Source organism: Prosopis cineraria, unplaced genomic scaffold (genome assembly GCF_029017545.1).
Source record: "Prosopis cineraria cultivar Desert tree isolate PC_DT_omini unplaced genomic scaffold, ASM2901754v1 PC10, whole genome shotgun sequence".
In the NCBI taxonomy this organism is placed as follows: domain Eukaryota; kingdom Viridiplantae; phylum Streptophyta; class Magnoliopsida; order Fabales; family Fabaceae; genus Prosopis; species Prosopis cineraria.
This window is the reverse complement of record NW_026555341.1, coordinates 21,277,217-21,296,386: the sequence shown is the minus strand read 5'-3', so window position 1 is coordinate 21,296,386 and position 19,170 is coordinate 21,277,217. Positions and strand designations below refer to the sequence as shown.

The 19,170-nt window shown below is 33.1% G+C and overlaps 1 long non-coding RNA gene across 1 annotated transcript; it reads left to right on the top strand.

Moving 5' to 3' along the window:
* The first annotated feature begins 1,703 nt into the window (after positions 1–1,703).
* LOC129321762 (uncharacterized) lies at positions 1,704–2,319 on the top strand. Its single transcript, XR_008596094.1, has 3 exons — positions 1,704–1,815; positions 2,070–2,148; positions 2,223–2,319. It is a non-coding gene; the product is annotated as an uncharacterized LOC129321762 (long non-coding RNA).
* Positions 2,320–19,170: the final 16,851 nt, after the last annotated feature.

The window sequence follows — 19,170 nt, the reverse complement described above, 5'->3', positions numbered from 1 at the left end:
TTAAGACTAATCTTGCTAGAAGATATATATTTATCGAGGTGGCAGAGGGTCAAGCTCATCCCAATCCTTTTGATACATACCAGTTCCTTAATGAAGATACTTGAGAAGAATTTATCAGGATTCAGACTTTTGAAAAAGCTTTGGTCTATTGATTTTTAATTGATTTAAGTTTTATTTAGATTTACTTCAACTATAAAATCTAAAATTTAATTTATTAATAGGACAAACGAGCTAAAGGGCAAGAAATTGCTTAATAGAATCAATGCCCTCACACCTTGTCTCGTGATAGTTATGTTAGAGCTGATGATATATTAATGGTAGAGAAATAGAAGAAGAGAGAAGAAGAAGCTAAATCTGATCCTTCCATACTCTTTTCTCCACTATCACCTGTCTCCCTATCACCTGTCTCCCAAAGGAGAAATGGAGATATAGATATCAGTACAAGAAAGGAGGCTGTATAAGTGAGACAATTCATGGGATTGCTGAGAGGATTGTAAGTAAAATTATTGTTTCTTGTCCCTTTAAATTTCTATACAATTATATATATTATTAATTAATATTGTTATTTTTATGTTATAGGATTATCTTAAAGAGCAACAAGCCCAGGGAAGCTTCATTCTAGAGGGCAAAAATGATTTCTTTAAATTGGTATAGGCAAACTAGTTCATTTGGGTCATGTGAGGGGTGTTGGATATGGTATGGGCATTAACAACTACTTTAGAGCACCTACACGTCCCAATTCAGGAGATGTAGTGACTAGAGAAGAGCTTGATATATTGATATCCACTGTGAGGCAGTAAATTAAGGATGAGTTTGAAGCTTTAATTGCAGCTCAGCCTCTATAAATGAAAGAGCAAATGAAGGAGGAGACGATGAGCATAATGAGCTCACTCAAAGAGATAATTGCTGAACCAATTCATACATTTCCTAGATTTCATAGTACAAAAGGGAGTAATATTCTTGAGTGTGTGTCAGAGGGTCTTTCTAGTGACAACATTGGTAAACTATGTAAGATATTTATGGAAGATCTTAATAGCGCTTGGTTGCTCTTAGCAGCATCTGCAGCTTGCGCTCAACCATCCACCATAAGAAAATTCAAGATGATCAAGTGAGAGTAGTGGTTGTAGATCCAAAAGTGCCAGATGCATTGGTTCTATTCCCTACTGATGAGGTAAAGATTGTGGTTGAAGCTATTGGTAATTTTACCTTATGGCCCAAGAGACTTGTGAATATAGTTCAAGCCGTAGTACTGAATTTCATAAATAATTTTTATTATGTAGGAGCTTTCCTAATATATTTTTTTATTAGCTATTTCTTACCTTTTTTATTATGCAGAAGCTTTCCTCATCGAATCTCCTGAAACTTCCACAACCCTTGTTGACTCTGCATCAACGAATGATCTTAATGGCATATAATGCATCATTCAAATTTGAGAATTTAGAAATTGATTCAGAGGTTATAGGTAAGAAAGACATGATAGTGATAATTGAATGGGAAGATTTAGTTCAACTTCTGTTAAATAATCAGCTTACCACACCACAGATTGAATTATTTATGATGTAAGTATGCTTTTCTTTAATATAATTGTATTATTGTAAGTAAACTTAATCATCAAATTTAATAAACTAATATAATTGCATTATTATAGGTACCTTCATCATTTGTGCATTACATCGGCAAAGGTGATAAGTTTGGATTCCTTTGCCCTCATTAGATAACAGAGAAAGGTAACACTCTAGAGTTAAAGGCCAAGTACCTCCAATAGAGAATATGTGAAGTCAAAAAGGACATTTTTATGGCTCCATATGTGCACTCGTAAGGATCAATTTATAATTAATAGTTTTTTTCAATATGAATTTACTTTAACTCGTGTCATATTTAGCAGAGAACATTGGAAGTTATTTGTTCTTTCAATATAGAGCAACATTATCATCTTTTTATGCTCCTTCCATTACAAACTTGGGAAATAAATGAAAAAGATGATAGACTTGTAGGAATACTTTTATTAAACTATTTAATTTAATTTTTTCTGAATATATTATTTACCAACTTGGTGATCTTGATTATAGGGTAATGAGCACATATTAAAATGTAGTCTTACAAAAGCATAGACATGAGCTCAAGGATCTCATGTGGATTGAACCAAAGGTGATGCTGTACTTTATTAATATGTTCAATTATTAATATTTCTTACTAATTTCTTATGATTTGTTCATATACAGAGTCATAGATAACCAGTAAGGATGAACTTGTGCGGTCTATATGTTATGAGAGACATGCTCAACATCATCACATTAGCCGTGACCGAATTTACACAAGGGTTTAAAATTTTTATTTTATTATATTATTTAAGATTAATTAATACACCTATTTTGTGAATCAAATTTTAGATGTTTGACAATTCAGATGCATTTCTTAAAGCTGAAATTGAAGATATCTACAGACGTTAGACAAGTTTTAATTTTGATGGTTGACACAATTTAGACAATTGTTAGTTTTTTAATAGTTAAATAGTTTTGTATAGTTGATATATACTTGATAGACAATTATAAATGAATTGAGCTATTTGATTTGGCTTTGGCAATTTTTATGCACAGGGATGGGTAAATTTGATAAAATAAATATAGTATAAAAAAATTAAATACTTTTTACATCAGTTATTACTATAACTGCTATAAAATATAATATTTTTTACATTGGCTATGGTGATAACTAATGTAAAATCTCAGCTTTTTACATCAGTTAGATTGTCAACTGATGTAAAATCTTGAGTTTTTACATTAGTTGGACTGCCAAGCAATGTAAAAAGTTTCAGGTAATTTTTTTTAATTTTTTGCATATAATGTTCAACATTGGCTTTATAACTGATGTAAAAATTTTAGCTTTTATATCGGATGTATAACCGATATAAAAAGAGAGGACTTTTTAATCCCCTGGAACAATATTGCCTCTTTAACCGCTATAAAAAAAGTCATTTTTAATTGCTATAAAAAGTCATTTTTGTACTCGTGAGGTATACTTAACAAAGGAAAAAGGCAATGTTGCCCTTAATCTTTTAAAAAGAGGGCAATGTCACCCAATTTTAATAGTCGTTAACGGTTGGCTATTAGTTGATTAAGAGCAAATTATTTTAATTTAATAAAGATCACTTGGCTTTCATGTCACTTTTGAAATCAAATCATCCATTACTCTTAAATCTGTGCTCTTTTGTTGTCTTCGCTCCCTCTTATTAATAGTTCAACCTTCGATACCTTGTCTCATCCTCTACTAGTGGTGTAACCCTCCCCTATATCTACTCGATATGGGAGAAGATTAACAAAATCACCACTTCAAGCACACAAATTAATAATCAAAGAATTTATTTGAAAAGCTTTAGCTAAAGATTTTTTTTCACAAACATCATCAAAACCTCAATGCCTTTGAGCAATACACAGTGGAAACAATTCATATGTATTTACATCACCAATTGCATGCATTAAAATCATAATATCAAGCATGCAGTATGTGTACTACGGCATGTGGTATAGAGCCACATGCCTAAATTTTTGTGCCATACGTCATGGCATGTGGCACTATGTGCCATGGTGTACCTATTCAAAATTTTTGCTATCATTTTGACAGCAAAATGATGAACTTCCAACATGCGTCATTTTCACATCTGACGTTTGATCTGAGTGATTCAAGCACTCACATGAAGCTTATCTTATAAGCTAGCTAATGAGATAGGTTTAAAAATGATCTAATAGCCTGATCAAAATTTAGACGCCTAGTTGCAAAAAGTCACTTTTTTTGAAAATTTTATGCACTTAAGCATGCAAATTGATCCCTTTCTGTCATTAGACCACACAAGGCCTTGATTCAAGTCCAAAAGGACCTAATACACTTGATTAACCATATTATATCAAAACATATGCATATATTAAATTTTGACCCCTCAACGATCAATTTTCACATTTCACAAACTTTCACAATTTACCAATACTTGGCACAACTTGGCCCTTTTCTCTACACATTCACATAAAACCACATCCATACCTTATCATAATTCAATCTTAGCCCCAAATTATTTATTTCATCATAATTTTACATATGGGCTTAAGATTCACCAATATTCATAATATTTTCACACATACACATTTAAAATCTTAGCCCTTTATTCCATTCACCACATATATACATAATTGAGCCAAGATTCCATTAAATCACTACTCAACACATGCAAGCAACCCTATGGCAACTCATGTATGTATAATTCATACCAGATTAGTTCATTATACAAACTCTCAGCTTACAGGGTTTTAATACTTTAAGTCAGCACAAACCCTTTTTCCTTACCCTGATTGCTGCTCTGTCTTGTAAAAATGTAACCATGGGGGCAAGATAAAAATCTTAGTAATAGAATAATTCACTCTTATTAACTATCACATGCAACTGTATGAAAGTAAAGCATAATATATTGTTAAACATAATATATCACATGTTTTCTTTCAAATATCATTTATATCAACCATTTCACTTGTTTCGTCACTTTTCTCCACTTTTCCACTAATACAGAATATAGAATCATATAGCCACATGTAACCTCCTACAGGTTAAACTATAATTGACTCCAAATCATGACAATCTAGGGTTTAACCTTTAAAGGATTACCAAATTATAAAGTTTTATAAGAAGAATTTCTCAAAATTCTTTTAAAGAAATCTTAATCCCAACAATTCAATTTTCAAACATGATTTAATAAGTTTGTATTAGAGTTTTGAAAGTAAAATAGAAGCTTGAAAATCAACTAGGACCTAAAATAATGAGTTTTAAAACTCAAAAATTGATTTTGTGAAGAAAATATCATGTGAGCTATGGCTTACGGCATGTGCGCTGTGAGTTGTCTTCATTGTGCCATACGCCGTGATGCATTACATGAATTTTGATAGCATCAGTGCTGTCATTTGATAGCACAGGGTGCGAACTTTTAACACATCCCAAATCTCTGTCCAACATTTGGTTGAGGTGGTTTCAGTATTTACTTAGAGTTTTCTCCCACTTCTAGCTAATGGCACTAATTTCACACTTAAACTTATTTTTTATAAAAAGTTGGACACTATAACCTATTTCGACCACTTTTCCATAAAATTTCACAAATGGGATGTCCCAACTCAACTACACGTGCCATTAGCTCACACTAACCATCTAACCACATTCAATAGACTCTTGCGGCACCATAAACAATCAAAAACACTTATCTTATAAAATCACCACTCAACCCTGATTTTCATAAAAACATAGAGGGGGAGGAAATGTTGCACAATGTCAACAATTCATTCTAAATTTCTCAAAATACATATGTTTCTACTTGCACAAGTATTTTGACCCTATCCATGAGTTCACAACCAAAACTCACTAACCCAAGACACAAAATACACTAGTTACACACAAAATCATGCAAGTAATGCATAAATCATGTCAAATAATCCTAGTTGGAAATTACATTAATAAATACACATGAAAGTAACAAAAAAGAGGTATATAGAGGATTACTCCATAAATCCTAAGCCTTTGTTTGTTTTTCTTGACTCAGATCCGATGAGCTAGGTCCTGAAAATGTTGAGAATTGAGGGGTGAGTACAACCACTAAGAAATCAAGTTTCACTTAACCTATACAGTTGCATATTAACTGTAAATAGATGCAATTAGGCAAATAAGCATAAACAGCACATAACACTCAGCTAAGGTTCACAAAACTAGCAACTATGTGACCGAGCTTGCCATAAAACACTTTATCATGTTATTTAGCAAAAACATAACATAGGGTCATAAAAATAACAACTGTGCACCCTCAACATGTAACATCCTAAAACTTCAAATCTAAAAAAATGGATTAATTAAGGGATAAATTAGTTAAAAATATAATTAATTTATTTAATTATATTTTTGTGTGGTTAATTGGATTTTTGGGTCATATTTAGCTCTAAATTGAGATAGGATGAAAGTTGGATCAAGTCAGGAGGTACTGAGGGGAGCAAAATCAAGTTGTTGCTCACTGCCTCATGAGCTATGACTTGCGTGGTGTGTGCTATGGCGCACGGCACAGCAAGTAACTTAAATTTTCAAGAATCATCAAAAATTGACAGATTTTGGGGTGAAAAACCTAGAGCACAAAGGAGGCAACTTTGGGCACTACTAAGGCATCAATTTAGAAGGATTTTAAAGATCATTTGAGCTTTCAAACTCTTGGGTAAGTTTCCTACCCTTCTCCTCTACCTTTTTATCTCATTTTCCATGAGATTTAGAAGAGTGAGAATTTGGTCAGATTAGATTAAGCCATAAGTCAATGTTTTGAAAGTTTCTATTGACTCTAAAGGTTTAATTTAGGTTTATTGATCTTGGATATATGGTAATAGGAAGCTACTTTCTTGTTTAGTGGAAGTTGGTTCAAGCCCTCACTTGATCATAGGGTGTTGAAGTGTGATAAGTTGAGATATTGAGTTTTATGTTGTGATAGAGTTAGAAGGAGATTTGAAGGGATGATGTGAATAAATTTTAATCTTGACAAGTCTATTTGTTGAGAATTTGAGTGAGAAGTGGGAGAATTGGGAGGTTATTATTAGCTAATGGTGCTTGTATTAATTCAAAATTAATAAATAGTACTTGTTAATGTAGATTGTGGTATGAGAAGACTTACCCTGACACAAGAAGAAATTTAGTACCACGGGTAACCCTTTTAGTAACAAAAGGGTTAAGGTAACTAGATAATTTGCATTGTTTATTACCTTGTATAAGTTATTCTCAAGTTGCTTTTCTATGATTAGTTGAGGATATATGCATAAATTCTTTAAAGGTTAACTATTTTAGAAAAAGTGGAGTATTGATTTGTAAAATTCTATATTTTTGAAGTAAATGATAAAATTTTGTTATATTTGTTTAGAAAGTTTTTTATGCATGTTCAAGTGGAGATATGTAGTGAAATGTGGCATATTAGAGGGTGGGAGGTCACCTTAGTGGAGATAGTGAAGATTAAGTCCATATGGCATTGCTGGCACCTCGGGACGCCAGGTACAGCACTTACTCTCCTTAGTACCCAAAAGGGTGCGGAGTTAGAGACTATGCTCCTTAGCATCTGCAGGATGCGGTATTAGAGTAACGACACCCCAATTACTTGTAATAAGGGGAAATAGTAGTCCATAAGTGGTTTACGACACCTTGGCCAGGTAGTCCTAACATGGATGGTGAGCTTGGGAACCATACATGTCGTTTGGTTTTGTAAAATAGCCTACTAGTTCGGTCGAGAGTATTAGAGGACCAGATGGTTAGGGATCATGCATGCAAATTTGTGGTGATCTTATATGATGTGATTATGTTACTTATTTTAACGCTTGTTTATAACTTGGCTTATTAATCAATAATGTAGATTAACTTAATTACTGAGATTTTTATCACACCCCTGGATTATCATTTTACAGGTTCTACCTCTGAGACTGGGTAGGGAAAGGAATTGGGCAAGGACTAGTAGATTTGCTACATTGAATAGTAATGCCTGATTTTAGTTTAAGTGGTATACATAAACTTGTTATATGATATTATATGTTGCCAACTAGAAATGCATATCATCTTGATTAGTTGCAGTTATTTCATACTATGTTGTGTATTTTAGCCTAATGTTGTATATGAGGTGAATATGTGGTAATTTTTATGGTAATGGGCTAAAATACTAATACAAGTGTAAGGAATATTTTATTTATGTGGTGACAATATGTTTGTAATGTATTATATGGAAATAGAGGCCAAATAGCATATATGATGTTGATTTGGTATTTTGGCCATATTGGGCAAAATGGCCATTGAGTGGCCAAATTTTGTGTTTGGTATGTTTTTGTGTGTTTGATTGGTCACTCAATTGTATTTTGGTCCATTGAACTTGGTTCAAGCCTCGCAATGGGTAAATGGTATAAGTTATGAGTTTTGGGTACTTGGATGCTCGAAAAACCTCTTTAAAAAACTGACTTTTGCATCCGAGTGTCTAAAATTCTCATATGGTGTTAGATCATAACAAAACTTGTACCATTAGTTAGGTTATTGAATAAGCTTCATGTGGGCGCTTGAATCACTCCAATAAGACATCAGATGTGAAAATGATGTGCATTTGAAGTTTGTCCAGAAAAGCTGTCACGACAGAATTGCTGTCATGGACAGGTGCGCCGTGGCACATTTCGTGCAAGCCGCGGTGCACAGTACAGTGAGAAAATTTGGCATTCTGTGCCACATGCTGCGGCACACAGACCACGAGCCACGGCACATGGACCAAAACACTCAAAAATGACAATTTTGGCCCTATTTTGAAGTGGTTTGCTTTCTAAAACTTTTCCATGCTTCCAAAGCCTGTATAAATCATTAAGTTTGAGCTCAAACTATCAATTTAAAGGGTTTTTATGGGATCCCAAATATTCCACAATTATTTTTAAAAGATTATTAGTTTTAACCCTTATATGCATAATGTGAGCTTAGGAGCAATCTTTGCTCTTAATTATGATTGTTTGTTGTAATTATGGGGTGAATTCTGGTAATGTCAAGGTGGACATTACACAACACATGCCGAAACTCAAAACTAATAACCATGTGGCCAGACTTATATGCATGATCATATGCTAACCTTATATCCTCCTGTAACCTCTTATATGAAACCGGCGACTATCACGAGGCTACGTCCTTCACAGATTAACCCAGCCTTTCGCTTGTGAGGAGCCACCCAGCCAAGGTGAACTTACTTACTTATGTAATTTGGTTTCCCCAATACTAATAACCATGGAGTGTCGTATTCCTAATCTAGCCTCCTCATGAATTGGCGGAGACTAGTTAGGTCTGAGTCCCTTATAAAACAAGTAGGACAGTCTTGAATCAATTATGGTCACTACCAGTACCATATAGATTTCAACCAATCTACTCCTCTCCCTAGAACTCCTACTAATGATCATGCTATGCAAATTTCTCACATAATATGCATTTTAACAAACCAATTCATGATAGATGAACTCACATAACATCAAATACTCTACAACTCAACATATAACATATCACAATTCTCCACCTATAGTAATAAATCACAATCAATTTTATAAAACACCAAGGGTGGCATAATTAAGGTTTTCTTTCTAAAAACCATTTCACAAATCAAACATTTTGCCAATATACATCACTAATTTAAATCATAATTCACATTTCACAAACACAATTAAAATTTAACTATATAGATTAAGTTTTTCGTAGTTACCTCAAACCTTTGAGAGGTCAAAGGTTTACCCCTCACTATACCAACTTTCCAAAGCTTCAACAAAATGGTGCCAAAAACAAACCTCTCTACATCCATACCATAAGAATTTCATCATTGTCTAACTCTTAAAGCTTTATCAACATATAATTCCACACACTATTTTTAGCAACTCATAATCACTACCTATTCTTACCCAATAGGCTCATTAAATTCCATTAATGCACATTATCATTGACAACACCTCAAACAATCATTAATACACATAAAGCTCTCCTATTTATCATATTTATACAATTTTTTGAATATTAAATGCTCCCATGGGTCAGCCACTTTCAAAATCATTAATTTGATATTCCAATACATTAAATAACTCTATTAAACTTATTTTAACTAATAGAATCGGACCTATACTTTTATGGACCAAAAATCCATCTCCCAAGTCAAACCCTACCATAAATCATTATAGATGAGGGAAAGAGAGGAAGAAGGCACCATGAACTTACCTTAGGTGTTTGGGAGACTTTAATCTATCAATAATAGAGCCCAACGCCATACCCTAATAGAGCCAAAGTCAAGTTCTCTATTTTCTTCTTCTTTTTCTCTTCTGTTTTTACATAGCACACGAACTGATTTATCAAAAATTTAGGCTGTGCTCTATGGTAGACATTACCCTCCGCCACGGCATATGGCACAGAGGAGGTTGTTTATTCAAATTTGTCTCTATGCACTGCGATGGACCAACCACACATTGCGATGTGTGGCATAGAGAATAATTCTTTACTTTTTCTTCCTCTTTCCTTGCCTAAGTGGCTCGCCATTAATCCGGAACCACTTTTAGGGCTGGAATCAATAACACCAAGTTAAGCCCCTTTGGCTTCACACCTCATTAACTTAATAATTACCCTTATTAGGTTAATAAGCTAGGGTTAAATTTTCCCAAATGTTATACCACACATAACATGATTAGTACCAACTAAACCCCCAAATCACCCTGACACGAAACTGTAGGCTCGCCTTAAACTAATGTATACTCTCATTGGCCTTGTGCTCACCTTTAGTGATAGAATCACTCGACCAAAGGTATTTTTTCTTACTTTTGAATTATGGTTTCCCCTAATGCATACAATGGGGTGTTGTTGACTCCAACACTGTATCACACAGATATTAAAGAGTCATATATCTTCAACACTGCATCTCAATAGGCACTAAGGAGACCTTCTCTAACACCGAACCTTAAAAAGAACTAAGGAGGTATAGTTCTCTAACATCATACCTCACAGGCACTAAGGAGAATATACCATATGATCTTATCACCACCTTTCCATTAATGTGAACCCCCACCCCTATAATCATGCTTTTTAAACCATTAACAAGCTCCCAATCATCACTTTTCTCGTACATGTACATATACACATTTTATAGCATATTACACAATTTTCATTATTCATTTAATTAAAAGCCTTTTTTTATACAATAAACATTCAATGCTATAAAATATATCTAGTTCAAAATAATTTCATACACTACATAGCATACTCACACACAGTTATAACAAATAGTCAACCAAAGAAAGTTATTTGATTACCTCAACCCTTCTGTCACTAGAAAGGTTACCCATGAATTTCAACCACCATTATAGCTTATCACAAGCTTCCTTTCTCAATTGACATGCTCAATATGCCAATCTGAACACATTTGGCACAATTAAGTCATTTAGTCCAATTTGACTGAAAACACATTTTTACTACTTATAGATATATTTAGCCATGTATTCTTTTTCATTTATCTATTCTAAGTCTATTACTACTCAATTACTATTTTACATCACCTCAACCAATCTCATTTCACTCAAATTAGATTTTCATCATAAAATCCCTCTCCTAGGGCCAAATTGAGCCTATGGGCTTAAAGCTCTACCATTTAGCTTTAAACGAGTGCAAAGCTCTAATTTAACTCCCTAGAACCTTTTTATTACTATTAGGCAAGAATAAAACCTTTAAAATTTTACCAATTTAATTTCTCTATAACTCATATCCAGAAAAATTTGGGTAGAATGAAAGGTAAGAGTTATATGTAGCTTATCTGCTTGGTAACTGATTAGAAGCACCTTCCACGGCTTTGGAATCTCTTGCCCTAGCACATGCTTCACTTTTCTCCTCTTCCTTTCATGTGTTTTATATTTTTTCCTTCTAAAATTTCTAAAATTTCATGACTTAAGAAGTCACTTTCTAGTCCATACACTGGCATTGCACAATGACATTAATTTTCACTATGCACACTCGATTTAACCCGAAATGCAATCCACTCACCCATATCTAGTCATACAACATCCTAATGAGTCAAATCATAACATAGCTATCTAAATCTCTAATCCCCCACTAATTTCTACTTTACCCTTAGTTCATAACTAATCACAGGATTAAAAAATTCATGATGTTATAGTTCTCCCCTCTTTTTAAGAATTTCATCACCAAAATTCATAAAATACTTAAACACATATATATGGAAACAAATCAGGATACTGTTGCCTCATTTTATCTTCTATCTCCTAGGTAGCATCACCACAAGCCATGCCTCCTTAAAAAACCTTAACCAACATATGTTCTTGTTTTTCAATTGCTTCTCTTTCACATCTAGTATCCGCTCTGGTCAGCCTTATATATCAAATTCTCTTAGAGCTCAATCTCCACTGGTTCTATCACATGTGAAAGATCAAGTTGGTACTTCTTGAGTTGCGATATGTGAAACACATCATGCACACTAAATAACTTTGGTGGCACAGTAATTCTATAGGGAATTTGTCCAATTCTTTCTAGATCTTAAAAAGACCAATGAATCGAGGAGTCAATTTCTTAGCTCTTATAGACCTCTTGATTCCCATTATTAGTGTAACTCTTACAAATACATAGTCTCTAACTAGGAAATCTAACAACCTTCTATGCCTATCTATGAAACTCTTTTGCCTACTTTGAGTTGTCAACAACTTTTGCCTTATCAACTCAATCCTTTGAGTTGTTTGATCCACAATATCCAATCCCAATATAATCCTCTCACTTAATTCTATCCAACAAAGACGCGATCTGCACTTCTTTCCATACAATGCCTTATAGGGTGCCATTTGTATACCGAATTGGTAACTATTATTGTAAGCAAACTTAGCTAAAGGAAGATGGCTATCCTAACTACCTTTCATCTCCAATACACAGACTCTCAACATATCCTCTAGGGTTTATATGGTCTACTTCATTTGCCCATCTGCTTGGATGATATGCCATACTGAATCTTGACTCAGTATCCATAGCTCACTGTAAAGATCCCTAAAACATAGAAGTAAATCTTAGATTTCTATTAAAAACTATACTTTTCGGCACACCATGCAGCCTCAGCACATCTCTACTAGATTTTTTAGAGAATCACTAATCTGAATAGCTAGAAATTAGCTGATTTAGTGAGTGTATTGACTATAATCCATATGGCATCATGTCCTAATTAAGTCCTCGAAAACTCGATTACGAAATCTATGGAAATACTATCCTATTTTCACTTAGGAATATCTAATAGCTATAGCATTCTTATTGGTCTTTGGTGCTTTATCTTAACCTTCTAACAGGTCAAACACTGAGTTACAAACTCTGTAACATCTTTCTTCATACCAAACCAATACCAATACCACATCATATCTTGGTACATCTTTGTGGCTCTCAGATAGAGCATATACCTGCTACAATAAGCTTTACTCAATATAACCTTTCTCAAATAGACATCGTTAGGCACATAAATCCTATCCCAGTAGATAGCAAAAATATCATCATTGAAACCAAATTCTATAACTTGATTTGCTTTGATTTCTTTAATGATCCTCAGAAGGCTCTCATCTTTTAGTTGTGCCATTCTCAATTCTTTTAATAAATTATTACTGACCTTTATGGAATAGGGACTAACTAATGCTTTTAGTGGCATATCCTACTGCAACTTAACAAATGATTCCATCAATCTATACTCCTTAACCATAAGACTTGCCATGTGCAAAGTCTTTTAGCTTAATGCATTAGCAACCACATTCACTTTACCCAGATGGTATTTCAATTCAAAATTATAATCCCTAATAAGCTCTATCCATCTTCTTTACCTTATATTCAACTCCTTTTAGTCTACCAGGTATTTCAAACTCTTATAGTCATTAAACATAGTAAACAATACACCATACAGGTAATGGCACCAAATCTTCAAAGCAAACACCACAACTGTGGGCTCTAAAATCGTGCATAGGATAGTTCTCTTCATGCAGTATCAATAACTGAGAATCATACACTACAACCCAACCATCTTATATCAAGACACATCCAAGACCTCTCAAAGACGCCTTTGTGTACACCTTGCAATGTAACCTCAGATTAGGAACAATCAAAATTAATGCTGTTGTTAACTTCTTTTTTAGTTTTTGAAATGCCACTTCACACCAGTCATCCAATATATAAGGCTGATATTTTCATATTAGCTTAGTTAAAGAAGCTATCTAAGAAAATTCCTAGATAAATTGTCGATAACACCCAGCTAATCCCAAAAACTATGTATCTCTGTGACTGAACTAGGACGTTCCTACTTCAACACTACAACCTTATGTGGATCCATAAAAATTCCATCCACTGACATCACACGTCATAAAAATCAGACTTCCTTTAATCAAAAACTCACACTTACTGAGCTTGACATACAACTTCTCATCTCTCAAATCTAAAGCAAGGTTCTTAATGCTTCGCATGTTGCTTCTCATCCTCAAAATAAATTAGAATGCTGTCTATGAAGACCAATACAAACTGATCCAAGTATGGCATGAATATACGATTTATATAGTCCATAAAACACTGTAGGCACACTGCAAGCACATTGGTCAAACTAAATGGCATGATATAAACTCATAATACCCATACCAAGTTTTAAAAAGCTATCTTAGGTACATCTACTACATTGATTTTCAATTAATAGTACCTAGACCTCAAGTCAATCTTGAAAAAAATTGAGACACCTACTAATTAATCTAAAAGATCATCTACCCTTAGAAAAAGATAATTGTTCTTTACAGTTACCTTGTTTAACTATTAATAGTCTATACAAAGATGCATATTACTATTGTTCTTCCTTACAAACAATACTGGTAACCACAAGGTGATACACTTGTCTAATAAATCCTTTATCTAGTAAGTCTTCAATTTTCTTCTTTAACTTAGCCAATTCTAATGGCGACATTCTATATAGGACCTTTAATATTGGTTTGGTTCCAGGAACCAAATAAATTGAGAACTTAACTTTCCTTCTAGGAGGTAATCTAGTCACTTCATTTAGGAACTTACTTACTACCCCTATCTTCTCGATTCTACCATCATACACCATACTAGAGGCAAAGAACACCATATAGGCATTAGAACCTTGCTCGATCAACTTATTGGCACTAACCAGTAACAAGAACTTAGGCTGTTTAGATGAATCAATTGCTTTGCATAAGACCAATAGTGAAATCACTTTTCTGGCACAATCAAGTGTAACACTTGCCCCGAGTGTTATTCAAAAATCACATAATTCAAATAAGCTAAGTGTGGTTAAGGAGTTGATCATTTAACCAACTTAAGAAATAAATCATTTAAAACCTTAAAAAAAATTATAGGTTCTACCTATAGTGCATAGAAGCAAGCTAGACAAAAGTGGAATAAAAAGGTGTTGTCATGATAGCATTAAATTGTTGTCATGACAGCCCTCTCGAGCCAACTTTTGGGAGGTGCTGTTCTGCCATCCAACCTCCAATCGAAGTGATTTTAAAGCTCACACGTCAAATTTAAAGGGTACTATAAGTGTACCAAATTTCAAAAAGATCCAACGGTCGGATTAAAAATTAGGCATGTTAAAAGATTGATCATTTTTGCTGTCATAACGGCTAAAAAGCTGTTATGACAGCACCTCCGAACTAACTTCTAGGGTGCACCATTTCATCATCCGACCTCCGATCAGAGCGATTCTAAAGCTCACATGTCACTTTTAAATAGTACTATTAGCATACCAAATTTTGAAAAGATCCAATGGACGGATTGAATTTCGTACATATTGCAACATTATCAATTATTACTGTCACGACAGCTCCTCCGGACCAAATTCCAGAGTATACCATTTCTTCGTCGAATATCTGATCGACATGATTCCAAAGCCTACACGAAGCTTATAAAAGGTTTTACTTGTGACCCAAATTTTAGAGAAATCCAACGGTCGGATTAAGATTTGGACACCTGGATGTAAAAGTACAGTTTTTTTAGTAAAAATCATTTTTAAATTTGTCCAAATCTCATCCTAATGGTCACAAACTTGTGGGAACACTTTGAACACGTCAAATAGGACTAAAAACACCTGATAGAACATTTAAATGATAGAAAAATCTTTATACCAAAATTTGACCACCCAAGTGCCATTTTTCAAAATAGACCCTAAACCCCCAAAATGCACAAATCACACAAGAGTGATCATAAACTATTCCAAATATCATATACATATATGAATACACACACTAAATATTTTCACTTGGCTCAGAGATCTCTGTAGGGCCCACGTACCCACTCTCTCTATGCAAGGTGTATGTTTGCCCATGCACACCATTTGTAATGCAACCACCTTGCATTTGCTTGTGGAATCACATATATACCAAAATAAATATTTTCTTATAGTAGAAACTTGGTATACTAAATAAATCCTTCAAAACCACACACCATAGCCAAGTTTCCTAGCCACAAGTCTACAAGAAAATAAAAATTTATACACAAGCCATACAATCCACACATACTTACACACATATACATAACCATATCATACTAGCACCCTAATCCTAAATACATTACAATAGATTTCCTTAAAAGAAAGGGTTGCAATTCTTTACAATTTACAAACAACCCCAAGCTCTGCTCCTTTCCCTATCCTCTACTGGTTCCTTTACCTAGACCTGAAAATATTGAAAAGAAAGGGGTGAGACAACCACAGTCTCAGTAACAGAGAAATCTACATTGATTATTACAAAGCAAGTCATAATCGAATAAACGAATAATAAATTCAACATAGTATATAATTTAGCCATTTAAAATGCATGAATGCATGACCTAAGCCGGTATGGCCTTTCATGACCAACAGAATGCCCCCTGGCTCTCTTTAATTATAAATGTTAGGTAATTTATTTTGCCTATCATTTATAATGAATTTAAATGACTTACTTGTAATTTTTTTCTTTCCCCTCATATCATCATCATCAATACTTAAAAATTATATTTTAAATGAAAGTTATATAATCATCATTTATTGGGGTGGACTTTAAATGTTAGGCACATAAATGATAGTTATTAATAGTCATTTATGGGCTAAAATAACCATCATTTATTCCTTATTTTGTAGTAGTGCTTGGCGTGTAAGAGGAATTAGTCGCTTATTCTCAAAATTAAACTAAAAATAACCCTAATACAATATAGGGCCAACCCTAGGTCATCTCCCAAGGAATGGTCTTAGTCTAATTAAAAGTTATCTAGTGAAATAGATCACCCAAAGTTGTAGGAATTTAGTTACCTAATTATCTAAACTAATTACCTAATGTGCAAATAATTAAAATTCTAGTGAAAGTGAGTGAAATGAACTTCCCTTTTCATAAGAGTATAAACCTAGAGATTCGTTGATTTTGGATTCATTATCTTCTCATGATTAGGCTAAATTTGGCTTTCCTTTCCTCTTGATTAAAGTTGTTATAACTTAATAAAATTATCCTAAGCCAATTAACTTAATTAGCTAACCTCCCAAGTCTTAGATTAAAGTCCTTAGTTCAATTAACCAATTGGTGAAGAAATTAGCCAAGTGATTCATCAAAATCTCCTCTCAATAGCCATAGCCAAAATAACAATGTGAGTAACTAGAAGATTATGTCAAGCTACTCAACAATATAAGCATTAACACCAGAAGATTATGTAATATCAACACATGTAATTCACTAAATGAAAAACACAAGATTATGTACTCAACATGAAGTGGCCGAATCAATCATAGGAGTCCAATGAAGAAATTAAATGGAACAATTATCTTCTCTTTACATCAACATCAAATTCAAATTAGAATTTACAAGTAAAAATAATCAAACCCTAGATTAAGGAATCTAATCATCTAGTAAAAAGAGAAGAGGATAAGAAACAAAAGAACTTAGCCATATTGAAGCTCAAGAATCATCCTCCATCTTTATCTCTCTCAGATTCCACCAAGAAACTTAGCCAATCATTATCATCTTCAAGAACACTAGGTTGGAAGCTTGTTGACTGAAATTTATGGAACTTGGTATGAAGAAAATGAGCTTAGAACCTTGTGAAATAGGAAGAGATGGAATGAAAATGAAGAGAGGAGAAGAAAGGTATGAGTTTTGTGGAAGGTAGGTGGCTGAAAATGGAGGTTAGGATGCTGGAAAATGAAGAACAAAAGAGAGAAAATGAAAAACACTATGAACAATAGAGAGAGAGAGAGAATATGGAAGATGAATGAGATGAGTGTTAGATCTAAATTGGGCAGCTGAGTAGTATGCCCAAGGTATTTCCCAATAGTTGATCCTAATTAAAAAATAAGAAAAGAAAATAAAAAGAAAAATGGGAGCCTTGCCACACTCGCAAGGTGGCAACCTCCTATTAGTTGATAGATGATTCCGATATGTATGTAATTTTTCATGTATTATCCACATTTTCAAGCTAATTTAATCCCCAAATAAATACTAATTCATGTGTAAACCATCAGCTTTGACCTCAAGAAGTGTTGATTTCAATTGCCTAATTGATGCACAAGTCATATGCCACCTATGTCATATAAATCACATAATTCAATTCATAACATGTGATATAATAAAATATAATTAATTTTCAGAATTAAATCCATAATTAGAAGGAAGTGTTTATTAAATAAATCAAGTTTTAGGCTACACAAAATTATATAAAAATTTTCACACAAAGGCAAAACGAAAACTAGGTCAAACTAAGACACTTAAGAAAGTAGTAACTTTTTATTTAATTACTCCCAAAACAAAATAAATTTTAAAAATATAATCTCATCACTCATTAACTGGACATAAAATAAATTTTTTTCATTTTTCTTGTACATTTTCTCAAAAAAAAATTTAGACCAAAATGCCCCTAGTGCACTAAACCTAGAAACTTAGGCAAAATTTCAAATTTAATGCAATGTGTGCACTTTGAGGTGATAAATAATTAATAAAAAGGTCTTAATTGATAAATAAAAGTGGGTAACAAATGTGTTCTATCAGCTTGAGTAATGATGTCTTTAATGAATCTCTTCACACAATATCCATAGTCTACAGAATTTAGTCTTGTAAATGGGCACTTTAAAAAACCAATAAAGATATATTAAAAAATTAAATAATTGTTAATAAATGCTTGAATAATCCCTCTCCTTTGTAATTCTTATTGGAGGATTATAGTTGTTCTATAGTGTTATTAATATAAGAAAATAGGTTATAAAAATCTGTGTGGGCCTAAGTTATATAAAAACATTTTAATTAAGAAGGCAATGGTGTTAAAAATTTGTGTGGGCTGGGGTTATATAAAAATCTCCCCTCTATTTTTTTACTATTTTCATCTAACCTATTTTTTAAAATATTTTTTATAGTAATTTTCTTTATTTTTATAAATTAAATAAAAATAAAAGATTATAAAGGCTTCATAATAAGGTGGGTATGGGACCCCTAATAAAAAATGAGCTGTAAATATAAAACTACTACTAAAAAATATTCCCTCCAAACTACAATTTAGGACATTTTTAAAAGCCACACATGATTTAAAATGTAGGGAATTTAGTAATTTTATAATTGTATAAATAAGTGTGGTTTAAAAATTGTAAGTAAT